The sequence below is a fragment of the Callorhinus ursinus genome, unplaced genomic scaffold, assembly GCF_003265705.2.
Source record: "Callorhinus ursinus isolate GAN/ISIS: 27379988/994484 unplaced genomic scaffold, GSC_fseal_2.0 scaffold7, whole genome shotgun sequence".
Classification (NCBI taxonomy): domain Eukaryota; kingdom Metazoa; phylum Chordata; class Mammalia; order Carnivora; family Otariidae; genus Callorhinus; species Callorhinus ursinus.
In genome coordinates, this window is record NW_027397069.1 from 31,902,443 (window position 1) to 31,915,766 (window position 13,324).

A 13,324-nucleotide genomic window follows, 5' to 3' on the forward strand; every position below is an offset into this window, starting at 1 on the left:
ATACTTTCCACAGCTTTGCTTATGGAAAGATTTCATCACTGTCCTGGCTAGCACAGGGATTCCATGCCAACCCTTTTCTAAACTAGGACTGAATTCTTTTCCTTTTCATAAATGCATTTGTAAGGAAGCCCTGAAGCCATATGCATGAGTTGAGGAATAGGCATGCATTTATTAGTGCCTTTTAGACTTCCTAGAGCCTGGTTTAAGTTCAACACTTCCATTGGAAAATTACACTCTCCAATGGATGGTTTCTATGATTACTTCTCACTACCATCCAGTGGACCTAATAACACCAAAACAATTTTCATAATCCCTGGATATTCCATGGTTAAATCCTCGGTCATTACTTGAGCCCAATAGTGTTCAAGAGTTGTTTTTTCAAACAGAGAACAATTCTTGATTGCAGTGGGTGGTCTTGCTACAGGCCTTTAGAAGTTGGAACCATGATTTTATCACTGAGACTTGACAGACTCTCTTCCCAACATTGTTATCCACCATGGCTACTTCCAGAACTAACTGAATGACTGGTCAGATGGTACAAATGGAGGGAAGCTTACACAGTAACTGGGACATGCATACTCTAGCCCCATTAGAAACATATAGCCAACCAGCGTATAGATTTGAGTCATATTCCCATGTGCTTTAAAAAATTCAGAGGAACCTAACAAATGTGCTTCGTTTTCAGTGGTTAGATGTGGACAAGGACAATGACTTGCTATCTAGAGAAGGTCTCCTGCTATACTCCAGACTATAAGATTCTTGAAAAATTCACAGATGAAGCAGATCCTTGAAAACTCATAGGATTTAGCCCTTGCAATCTGGCATACATGAGTCTTGCTAGGTTATCCAAAATATTTGCCACTTCCTCGTCACCGAATCCGATTAGTATGATGATATCAATAGGGTGGCTACCTGTGATGCTCTATGAATGTCAGGACAGTCAAGGTTTTTGTAGACCCTATTATGACAAAAAATAATTATACCAAAAGTTCTGTGATTATAAAAATGTACTGCCACCTTTGTGGTGTAAAGAGAATATTCTTTTGTTCTTTCCTGATAATGAGAATTGAGAAGAAAGCATTTCTCTAGTCAGTAGCTGGATAATAATGCCCCTGGCAACTAGGAGGGTTGTCCCATACCTGGGAGCACTACCTAAGTCTGGCTCCATACCTGAGGGGATGCACTCTTCCTCTTTCCAATCCTTCCTGAGTTTGGCTTGTGTTTATTTTTTCTGGCCAACTCTAGACACTCTTCAGAGATGGGTCACAAAGTACAAATTTTGTAATTTTGGTATTTCTGCATATGACTTCAGTTCTCTGCTATTGGCATTTAAAACTAGCATTGCACAATATAAGGATGGATAGAAAAATTCATACTAGTGGTTTAAAATTTTATTTTATTTAGAATGAAATTAAATAACAAATAAAAAGCACCAAAGACAAATAAAAAGTGAGACCGTAGAAGAAAAGAAAAAAGCTTTGTATGTACCTTTTATAGCATTTTTTCATGCTCCTTGAAAAAGAGGCTCTGCATTCATTTTGCATTGTGCCTCACAGATCATGTAGCCAGGCCTGCCTCCAGGAGATTCTGGTACATTCAAAGAGTTGAGAACCACTGCTCTAACACATCAGGGAATTAATGAGAGCGGTCTGCCAGCTGTTAGCATATCTTAGTTACACATTTATATCTCAGAAGATACTCACAGAGAAGGTCTATAGAACCACACTGAGACAAAACTGCATTTTCATGCAGCTTCTATTGGCCCCACTATACCCAGAAAGCCATTATGGCATTTCAGTGTTACCACAAACCTCTTATCAAACAGTCCACCAAGGTATTCAGTTTCCTTTTCTCAGTGCTCATTGATCCGTCAAAGGCTGCAGACCCACTGAGGGAAGGATCAGAGGGAAAGTTCTTGTATACACTGGTGGTGGTTTACTTCTCAAGGGTTCTCATTCTTTCCCTTAAGTTAATAGATTCTGAATCTGTGAACCTATACTGATCTAGAAACTGTACGAACTAGAATTTGTCATTTCAGTGGCTAATATCCACTATCTTATCCCCAGCTATCAAGTTTTCTTCCTCTTCAAAGGAAGAAACACCCTGAGGAAAAGCCCATCAGTTTCACCCCAACATACTTGAAGATCAATTCCATGGATTCTCAGGGATCTAGGAAATATATATGACACGCAGGCCTCCCTGCTCTTTATTTTTATTATATGTGTCTTGCTTCTGATGATTAACTGCTTCCATCTAGACTCTTCCATTCTAGAATATCAATATTTCCAGTGATATTCAACTCCAGGAAGATGACAGCAGCTCCATGTCTAACTCCAGACTTCTCCACATAATGGTGCCCCCTTCAGCATCCTTTTTTGGGCCCTTCCAAGAAGCATAAAATGAAGAGATTTTCAGTTCTTTTAAATAATCCATTTTATTTTATTTTTAAAGTATTTTTATTTATTTTTGCGAGAGAGAGAGAGAGAGAACAAGCACAGGGAAGCAGCAGAGGGAGAGGAAGAAGCAGGCTCCCCGATGAGCAAGGAGCCCGATGTGAAGACTCGATCCAGGACCCTGAGATCATGACCTGAGCCGAAGGCAGGCGCTTAACCGACTGAACCACCCAGGCATCCCTAAATAATCCATTTTAATATTTCCACCTCCTTCTGACTTCTGTTGTCTTCCACAATAATATGTTAATAAAGTTCTAGCATCTCCAACTCATTTACTGTAGGGCATAATCACCTACAGACTTCAGGGTCGCATCCACGTTCACTATTAAACTCTTAGCCAGTATACTGAATCCCCGATAATGAGTGAGTGGCTAACATAAATAAATTTTCTTCATTCCTACATTCCTCCATCCTGGCCAATATTTTTTACCTATTATTTAGTGTCTTTATTTTATTTTGATTCCCTCTAGATGCCATGTAGTAGGACACCAGCCTTAAATACTTAAAACTCTTAATCCTATGACTACTCTTACAATAGGTCTTATAATAACATCCCAAGGCAGGCAGAAAGGGAAAAGTGAGGTAGAGCGGCTGGTGGGAGTGAGATCAGGCAGGGCCTTATGGTAGTGTTAAGTTCTCCACACATGATCCCACAAGATCCCACTTGCCCTTCTTCGACAAACACTGAGTTAAAATGTCCTGTTAAAATTATATATATATATATGTAATGTATTTTATATAAAAAGTTATATAGTTTTCTATCAAGCATTTTTAGATAAAAGACCACATGATTTTATCCACTTGATATGCCCTAAAGCTCTTAATACACAATGGTAAATTTAAATCTTTGCTGTGACTTTCCTGTTATCACAAATTAAAAATATTTGCAACATGGGGCGCCTGGGTGGCTCAGTCGTTAAGTGTCTGCCTTCGACTCAGGTCATGATCCCGAGGTCGTGGGATCAAGCCCCACATTGGGCTCCCTGCTCAGCGGGAAGCCTGCTTCTCCCTCTCCCGCTCCCCCTGCTTGTGTTCCCTCTCTCGCTGTGTCTCCCTCTCTCTCTGTCAAATAAATAAATAAAATCTTAAAAAAAATATTTGCAACATATTACAAGTTTAGAGCTATGTGTAATGCTTTTGGTTGAAGTACCATCGATCCATATTATTACTCACCTTCTAGTAATTTTTATGGGATTCCACTAAAATTCAGGGTGGAAGAATGTAGGAATGAAGAAAATTTACTTATGTTAGCCACTCACTCATTATCTGGGACTCATGGTAGTACTTGACTCTTTTTACTGCATCTTATTTATAAAATATAATAATATTCCATGGAATATGTTTGGCACCAACTTTCGTATTTAAGGCATTATATGTAAACATACATGTTGTAATGTAGTTAATGGTTCTTTTATTTGCTGAGAGATAATGGCATGCACTAAATTATTTGGCAAACTGGAGGAAAACTTATTATACATTTATATAACTACTAAGGGGATTATTCTCTTTATTCCAATTATTTTACACAAAGTATACTCTCACTCATTTCCATTTTACAGTTTTCATGGGAAGAATTTTTATAGCTTGCTTTAGATTTTTACTTGATTTTTTTGACAATGATTACAACTATGTCCGCTGTTTAAAAATTTTAAAATAGGTTAAATATAAGAGAATATACTGTGCTGTGATTTTTAATGTGGGTTGTAAGCAGCTAGTAAATTAGCCTACCCCAGAAGGGAAATAGTCTAAATCCTTTTATTAAGCAATAAATGAATGCAAAATTATAATTAAAATTTTACATGCTTCTGTAGAGACCATTTAGACCTTAAGATTGCAAAATTGTAATGTATTCTTTGATGCAGAATGCTAATGCAGTTTTTAACTGCAAACTAATCAATGTGGTTATATAAGCAACTTCCATACTCACTCTTTCCTTTTTTTCTGCACATACTTTTTACCCCAACTGTTTGGCTATTTTAGATTATGCATATACCAGGCTTTCCTGATGAATCATTTATGCTTACAAACATAAGAACAAAAGACTATATAAATACAGGTTGACAAAACAATCCTTTTGGTCTGGAAAAAATTTATTTTTCTATTAAGATAAGGGATAAGCTTTCTTTCAATTTTCTGTAAGCACAAAATGAGCACTACCTGATAAAATATACATTTTTATGCACCAAAGAAGATTCTTACAGTCAATTTTCTGCAAGATGTCCTTGCAAGGAAAACAGACATATTATCTTGTGTTAAAATTCTGTTTTTCTAGCAAAGTTCTAGAGGACCATTATTTTTATGTTTTTCTGGGGCATTGTAACTCATTTAAGAAAAAGTTTATATGATCAAGTGTCCTGGACACTTGGCTGCAGTGAAAAGAAACAGCTCTGAATACTTAGGTATGCTATTGCTTCCTGATTTAATTGGCAATGATACCATCTCTCCCTGGGCTGGCACAAATATGTGCTTCTCATAAAGATTGTGCAGAGATTTTTCACATTCCTCCTAACTTTTCCATCTGCTGCCATTCTCAATGATTTCTATAAGACACCTAAAAGAAACTAAGCAAATACTGATGCAGAGCAATTTATGAAGAAGGGGGGGCAGAGAGGTTTGGGCTCCATCAATGTGTAAATGTTCCTAATATTAAATTATAAACATCAATACTACTACTCTAATAATTTATGCATGCATAGTATTACACAGTTTGCAAAGCAATTCATATGTTTGGGAATGGTTAGTTACTTTTCTGTTAAACCAAAAAAATGGAAGCAGAACTGTTTAGCTGACTGGGCTGTGTTTTTGGTACTGAAGTTTATAAATGATTTCTATGTGCTCCCTTCTTCCCTCTTCTGCGTGTTAGTAGATAACATATATTGCCTATTTATGTTTTCAAACAGTATATTTCCAGTATCAAAAGTAGACCAAATTATTACAAGGGTTAAAGAATCCCATGAAAATAATTGTTTAGTTTGCATAACATTGTAAAGTTTAGGAATTATTTCCTTCTAAGCTCAATGTGCTCATAAGCAAATCAGAAAAGTTTTCCAGACTAGGAGTTGTTACAAAACCCATTTTCAAAGTGAAGAGATAATATGTTGGAATAATGAAGTGCCTTTGCCTGGGAAATCCTGACCAGAGAGTATTGGAATGGGATGTTTCTCCAGTCCTTCTTACTGAAGAACTATTGCTCTTTCCACTATAATTTCTAAGTTATTTTACCACTTTAGCAACATTTTGTTGGAAAAGGAAAAGTCATAATATATGAGTCATAGACTCATACATTTTTAAGGAACTTAAAAATAACAGAATTATCTTTTGTTCCATACAATAATCTTGAAAGATGACCATCAGAAATAATTTCTGAGACTGGACACAGTTTTGGAATTTTTATAAAATGCTTCATTTGAACACTGATACTCTAATATTTTTTGGGGGGGAAAGAGTTGCTACCAATGAAGTAACCACACTTAATAAATGAAAAAGAACTAATAAAGGAAACTGGCAACTGTTTACTTTAGTCTGACAGATTTGGATATTGATCATTTTCCTGTAGCTAAAGAAAACTCAGAAGATATGTGTATATATATATATACCAAAACATGTGTGGCCATTATAATATACTGTTATTATTAAGAAAGTATCTGATACATAACTCAAATACGTAAAGAATTCTATTCCATAGTCATTTCCTAAGCACTGACAAAACTGACAAGAAAAACACTGTTATATACATTGACAACTCTTTGAACATTTCTTTTCCTTGTTTTATTATCTAAATAATAGTAATTATATATGTTTGTTATATATACACACCAATACAAAAACATATATATGATTGAAATTCAATTTTTATACAGTGATTGCTTAATATTTGTTTTTCCTGCATTTATTTGGAAAATGTCCTTGGAATAGATTAGAAAGTTGTATGTAAATAAACAACCCAAAGTCTGTAAGAATATTTTTTATTTTTGTTTTATTTGTTCTCATTGCCAAAGGAATAAAGAAAAGAATGTAGGTATTTCAGGGGAAATTCAGCAAAGATTGTATCTTTTACTGTAGCATCGTCTTCTGGTTTTGAAGATCAATATCCTCTAGAGAGATTAAAGAATGATAGTTCTTTAGCCTTTAAAAGGCATGATAGAAGAGAGAAAAAATAAAACCCTCAATATTCAAATAGCTGATCAATGGAATAAAAAAATAGATTTGCCTTGGAATTAATGTAAGAAAATTATAAGAAGGCAAATTTTACTTCAGAATGAGGGTAATTTTCTGACAGGGTTATTCAGCATTGATACGGGCTTTCTTATAGGGTGATGGGTTTCCCATCATTGAAAATACTCCCTGGGTAAGCAGTGCACAGAAAAGTATATGGAGTATACATTAAACTAAGTAACTTCAAAGATTCCAATTTGAGATTATATGAGGTCATAGAAATTCCTGTTTTTTTTTTTAAAGATTTTATTTATTTATTTGAGAGAGAATGAGAGATAGAGAGCACGAGAGGGAAGAGGGTCAGAGGGAGAAGCAGACTCCCCGCTGAGCAGGGAGCCCGATGCGGGACTCGATCCCGGGACTCCAGGATCATGACCTGAGCCGAAGGCAGTCGCTTAACCGACTGAGCCACCCAGGCGCCCGAAATTCCTGTTTTTAAAAAGCCTGGTAGAGAATGATATGAGATTTAGACCATATGCCAGCAACATTTCTTTGGTGCTCTGTGAATCTATGATTCCATGAGAAACATTTCCTTGTTTGGGGAATTGCTATTCCAGAGAAGAGAGGTGAGTATCTCCTCATTCAAGCTCCAACTTGGCCTCCTGTATTCCACTTTCATTCTTATACCTTTGACTTCATTAAATCCCCCATTTTTTTCTCTCTCCTCACAAAATGCGTATATTCCTCTTATAACATCATATTTTCCTTCTCATTAGAAAGTACGTCTCTTAGGAGCCAGAACTTTCCTTTTTTTAGTCTCGGTATTCTTTGGTCTGACAAATATAGTAGGCAGTTAAAAAAATACTCAAAGTTTTGTTGACTAAATAATCAGTAAAGAAAAGAGGGAAGACAGAGAAATGTGATTATAGACAATATATCTAACAATAGGAGGCTGAAGTGAAGGATAGGCTCAGATGCAGAATAGTAATGGCTAACGCCTCTGTCACACTTGCTGGGTGTCAGATCCTTCTCTAAGAACAGTAAATTTAATTTAATCTTCACACTTAATCTTCACAACAGTGCTTTACAATAGATACTATTTTTATCCCATTTATAGACAAAGAATCCAACATCTTCATCACACAACCAGTGCATAGCAGGGTTGGGATCTAAATCCTGACCAGCTCTCCGAGTCAGTAGTAATATGTTGACTCTCCATAATCACCATGCCACATCGTGGAACTCCAATGTATCAAGAAAGAGGTGGAAACAGGTTCAGGGGAACACTTAAGAATCAGAGTGCATACATGTTGCAGAGATCAAAGTAAGACATTAAATCTAAAGTAGATGAACAAAGGAGAACCAGAAGGGGAACCTAACCAAAGGATAGATAGTCCAGGTAATGTAATAGGACAAGAGACTGAATTCCTAATCGCAGACTTACTTTGACTATGTATGAGCCCCTCCAGTCTCTACATTCTCATCTATAAAATAACAAGATGTGACTCTCCTAAAGAGTGTCTGTTCCCTTTGAACTCTAAGGTAGTATTCAAGACTTCAGAAAGAAACTTTAACACAGGTATTAAAAATTAAATATTCCGACGAAGCAAATAATCAAAAGCCCAGGGAAACTGGTTTTAACCTGAAAATGTTAGTCTTGACACCGATATATCAGTATAGCAACTTTAAGTAAAGCAACTTTTGTAGCTGATACAAGAAGCCCTTGATAACTGGAAGAGGTGTCTCTCCCCACCCTGTACTTTTAGAAATTTTAAATTCTAGAGGCATAGGAATGTATATGAATATGAATATATATAGGAATAGATAGATAGATAGATAGATAGATAGATAGATAGATAGATCCGGGTCTTAACACTAGACCGTGTTTTCCTGTCCCTGACACTCCTTTGGATCATTGGAAATGTATGATTTCTTAAAGGCATCATTCTATAAAATAAAGAGCCTAGAAAGAAATTATAATTTAAAAAATTGGGACTAGGGGCACCTGGGTGGCTCAGACAGTTAAGCGTCTGCCTTTGGCTCAATTCATGACCCCAGGGTCCTGGGATTGAACCCCGCGAGAGGCTCCCAGCTCGGCAGGGAGCCTGCTTCTCCCTCTCCTCCCAGCTTGTGCTCTCTCTCCCTATCTCTGTCTCTGTCTCTCTCTCTCAAATAAGTAAATACAATTTTTTATTTTATTATTTATTTTTTTAAAGATTTTATTTATCTGACAGAAAGAGACACAACAAGAGAGGGAATACAAGCAGGGGGAGCGGGAGAGGGAGAAGCAGGCTTCCTGGGAGCCCGATGTGGGGCTCGATCCCAGGACCCTGGGATCATGACCTGAGCCAAAGGCAGATGCTTAATGACTGAGCCACCCAGGCGCCCCAAAATCTTTTTGTTTTTTAAATAAAAGATTGGGACTAATTATCATACTTTCTTAGGTTTATGTGAGAGTTTTTAACATAACTATATATATTTTTTTTTTTACTTTCTCTTATGATATTTATTATTTTTCTGGGGCTGCAATAACAAGGTATTAAGATCTAAGTAGCTTAAAACAACAGAAATTTATTTTCTTATTGTTCTGGAGGCTAAAATTCTGAAATCAAGGTGTGAGCAGAGCCATGCTCTCTCTGGTGGTTCTAGGGAAGAATCCTTTCTTGCCTTTTCCAACTTCTGGTGGTTCCTAACAATCCTTGGCACTCCTTGGCTGGTGGCAGCATGATTTTTTATCTTTACTTTCACACCGACTTCTTCCCTCTGTCACCTCTGTCTTCACATGGTGTTCTAATCACTGTGTGTCTGTTTCTGTCTTTTAGCACACCAATAATTAGATTAGGGCCCACTCTAATCCAGTATGGCCTTAATTTAGCTTCACTAATTACATCTGCAATGACCCTATTTCTAAATAAGGTCACATTATGAGGTGCCAAGTGGATGAGAAGTTTTGGGAGACACTACTCAATCTGGTACATGATGTAACTTCTGCTTCAGAAGTTGAGATACGCATTTTTCAGTCTTGTCCTTGACAATAGTAGAATCATGCATATATCAGAAACTCAAAAATTTCCTTGCAAAGTATGCAAAAGAATCATAGTTTTATAATTCAGACTTTACACCCAAAATTTTCATTTTCATACTTATATAATAAGCTTCAATCAGAGGATGTAGGGCAATTCTCAGGCTTATGTTTCAGTTTTCCATTTATTTGACATTATGGGCCTCCTAAGAATACATCTTTCTCACCAATAACTTTTTAGATGGGCAATTAAATGAATTCCATAGCCTCTGGTGATTTGGAATCAAACCAGAGATTCTGTGGTGGTCTGGCAAAGGATCAACCTTCCCAACATAATGTTGAAAGCAGTGATTAGGAGGTTCTTCTAACTGACCTCCGGTCACAAAGTGCAAGATGGTGAAATATAGATTTTAATTCAGTAGACAATCATAGCAAAGCAGTTTCTTTGAGTTAACCATATAGTGTATAATGTATTGTATCTGTAGTAGCTGTTAATGAAGTAAACACTGTTAAAGTTTATGTTTGAACATTAATGAAATATTTTACTACAATTTAATACCCATATTTTAAAATAAATCAATAACTAAAATATGATAATTGAATGGATTCACTTATATTCTGGTTGTAGAAAAATGAATTTCTACTGGAATTTTAAATTATTGATATGTTACCAATAATAAGAGGAAGACAATAATATAATTAAGGGAGAAAATTAATATTAGAAAATGTTTATGTCAAATTCAGGAAATAATTAAATAACAATGGGTAAGAAAATTCTGCTTAGAAAATAAAATTGTGAATTTTTTATAGCTAGCAAAATTGTTTAAAGTATTATGAAGTAGGAAAGATAGATTGTAGAATTTAGTCTTGTAATTAATAAGGGTTGCTTGTGACTTAGGTAGTGGCAACTTAAGTTCAGTGCTAAAATTTCCTTTATAATAAATAGTTCAATCTATGTACAAAAGATATATGTATAGATATATTCCCATTTAATGGAGAGACTGTCAAAGTTGTAGAATAAATTTATTTCACTATATGGTCTAAATTACCCTTTCAGTATTATTTCTCACAATTTTTCTGTGCTCATTCTTAATCAAATTGACACACCAAATATGGCACTTTATACTATATTACCTGCTATTATGTTTTTGTTTATATGCTTTCCCCTGGTCGTAATACTACATCTTTCCATTTCCCATTTTCTAATCTACCCTCCTACCTAATATTCTAGGTCCATTTGAAAAACCTGCTTTTCCAGAGTTGACAAGTCATTTCCTAAGCACTGCACATTTTATAGGTGTCCCATGTGTGGTAAGCTTTTTGATGCAAATCCATTTTGCTCTCCTGGCTACAATTATCCAGGACCATATGTTAGGTGTTCAGGAAATCTATATAGAATAAATTATTGAATAAATTAAAGTTATTGTACAAAAGGTAAATAGGCCAAAGAATTCTGATGCCTCTCACCACTTGGTCTTCTCACACGAGGAGTTAGCTGAGGTGCGCAAACAATGTTAAGGAAACTAGTGTGAATTTATATTTTTTCTTTAGTGAATCAAACATAATGAAATTAAAACAATTTCCAGAAGCTAGATTGCAAAAACAAGAAAATATTAGGCAGGGCATCATGAAAAGGAGACCTGATGGAAAAAACAAACAAACAAAGAGCAAAGTGAACTTTAGAACTCCAAAATACATAAAGTTCATAATAACATAATATATGGGACAGTATGAGAGATCCAATAATATCTGATACTAGCCCCTAATGTCCAGTTTATTTATAACAGTTTTTACAAACCACATGATTTATTCCCAAACATGTAGTATGGTTTGCAAGGATATAAAATTATAGGAATATGCTCTAAATCAGAAGCAGGGATAAAAGAAAAAAAATAAAATCTGCTGTAGTGATATTAAATGAAACTATTATTGGAGTTGTTTGAAGAAGAAATCAAACTATAGAAGGCTATACCCTTCCTAACAGATAGATTTCAATTTTTTTAACTCTAAGCTTTCTAGAGGCCAAATAAAAAGAGAAATCTGATCAATTTCATAATTTACAACATCCATGATGAAAGCAAACCAATTTACTCAAGAGAAGTGCAATTATTCTTGCTACTAAAACCTGCAAGAAATTTCTCCCAAAGGTCGTCATAAAGAGGCCACTGTAAAATATAACGAAATATGCCTTAAACAATATCTTTGATAGACACCACTAAGAGTTTCATAGACCTGCTTTTTTTTATGGTACCCCATACTATATACTGAAGGTTTAGCACTACAATTCTGTGTGTGGTTTAATAGAGGCATAGATTTTTCAGTAACTGGAAAAAAGGATGGGCAAAAAATGTTTCAGAGATTCTTCAAAAACATCTTTATCCTACTAGAGTCCTTTAGAGAAGCTTGGTGGTCCCACACCTCAGAACACTCAGTTGGTTAACTCACTAAATAGATATCGGACATCTATAATTTACATAGTACTTGTATTAGGCACAGAGGAAATACAGGGGACAAAAATTTCCAGGAAATCAGCTATTCTGCAATGTCAACCAAATGTAAATAAATAGGACAAATGACCGGAATGAAAGTATAAGTTGACATTGTTTTGGGACAGCTGAAGGCACCTCAAACCTTGGATTCAGTTCCAAGGATATACTCAAAAGGTGGGTCAGGTCTCTTCTAGAAAATAGGTTCAGATCTGCTCTGACATACAGATTAACAGGCACGGGCTGCATCTTCTACTTAACATGAACATAGTAGCATAGTCATAATGCCTTTGGGGAAGAGATCTAGTTCCATCTGTTTCAGGTTTTTTCCTACAATAGGCATGTATTGGGATTTCTACCACAGCTGTGCCTTGAAAACTATGATCTGAGAAACCTCACTGCTATCTTCCCTGGAACTGAGACATGAGGTGGGAGGGGAAGTGGAACAAAAGGGGGAGTCACTCGGATCTCTGTCTTCTTTGACCATATATCTGCCACTAAAGCTTCTCTGCTGGCATATAAGGTTCTCGACAAGTCATTTTAAAATTGTGTTTGAAAACCACCACACTGCTGTGCACTATTTCCAAAATTTTATTTTTCTCCCCAAAGATCACCAACACATCTATTCAATAAACGAGGTACTGTTCACCTGCTGTGTTCCAGGATCGAGATATGCCAGCTAATTGTCAAGGTGTTTGTCTCAAGGAGCTTAAAGTTTGTGATAAGACCCCTTAACAGCGGGGCGCCTGGGTGGCTCAGTTGTTAGACCTCTGCCTTCAGCTCAGGTCATGATCCCAGGGTCCTGGGATCGAGCCCCGCATCGGGCTCTCTGCTCAGTGGGAAAGCCTGCTTCTCCCTCTCCATTCCCCCTGCTTGTGTTCCCTCTCTCGCTGTGCCTCTCTCTGTCAAATAAATAAATAAATCTTAAAAAAAAAAAGACCCCTAAGGGCACTGAAGATTAGGCCACAGTTTGGTAACTGCTGTCTCAGAGATATAAATACCATGCACTGTGCACGCATGGTGGATGGGGGAGCCAGATCCAATGTGAGTGCACAGAGGGCTCAAGAGTTCCATATGAACTGAGTCTTGGAAAATGGCAGAAATTAGGAAAACAAAGTGCATAAAAGTCATTTGAAGCAATAGATGAGTGTGAGGGGGGACATGTCAAACAGGATGGCAAATTGAAAGACTAAGTAATGGTGACTAGA

The 13,324-nt window shown here is 36.3% G+C and overlaps 1 protein-coding gene across 1 annotated transcript in view; it reads left to right on the plus strand.

Annotated features, from left to right (window-relative positions):
- The window catches only part of KLHL1 (kelch like family member 1), a 378,887-nt gene that overhangs the window by 202,820 nt on the left and 162,743 nt on the right, over positions 1-13,324 (plus strand). The gene's annotated exons all lie outside the window — the stretch shown is intronic.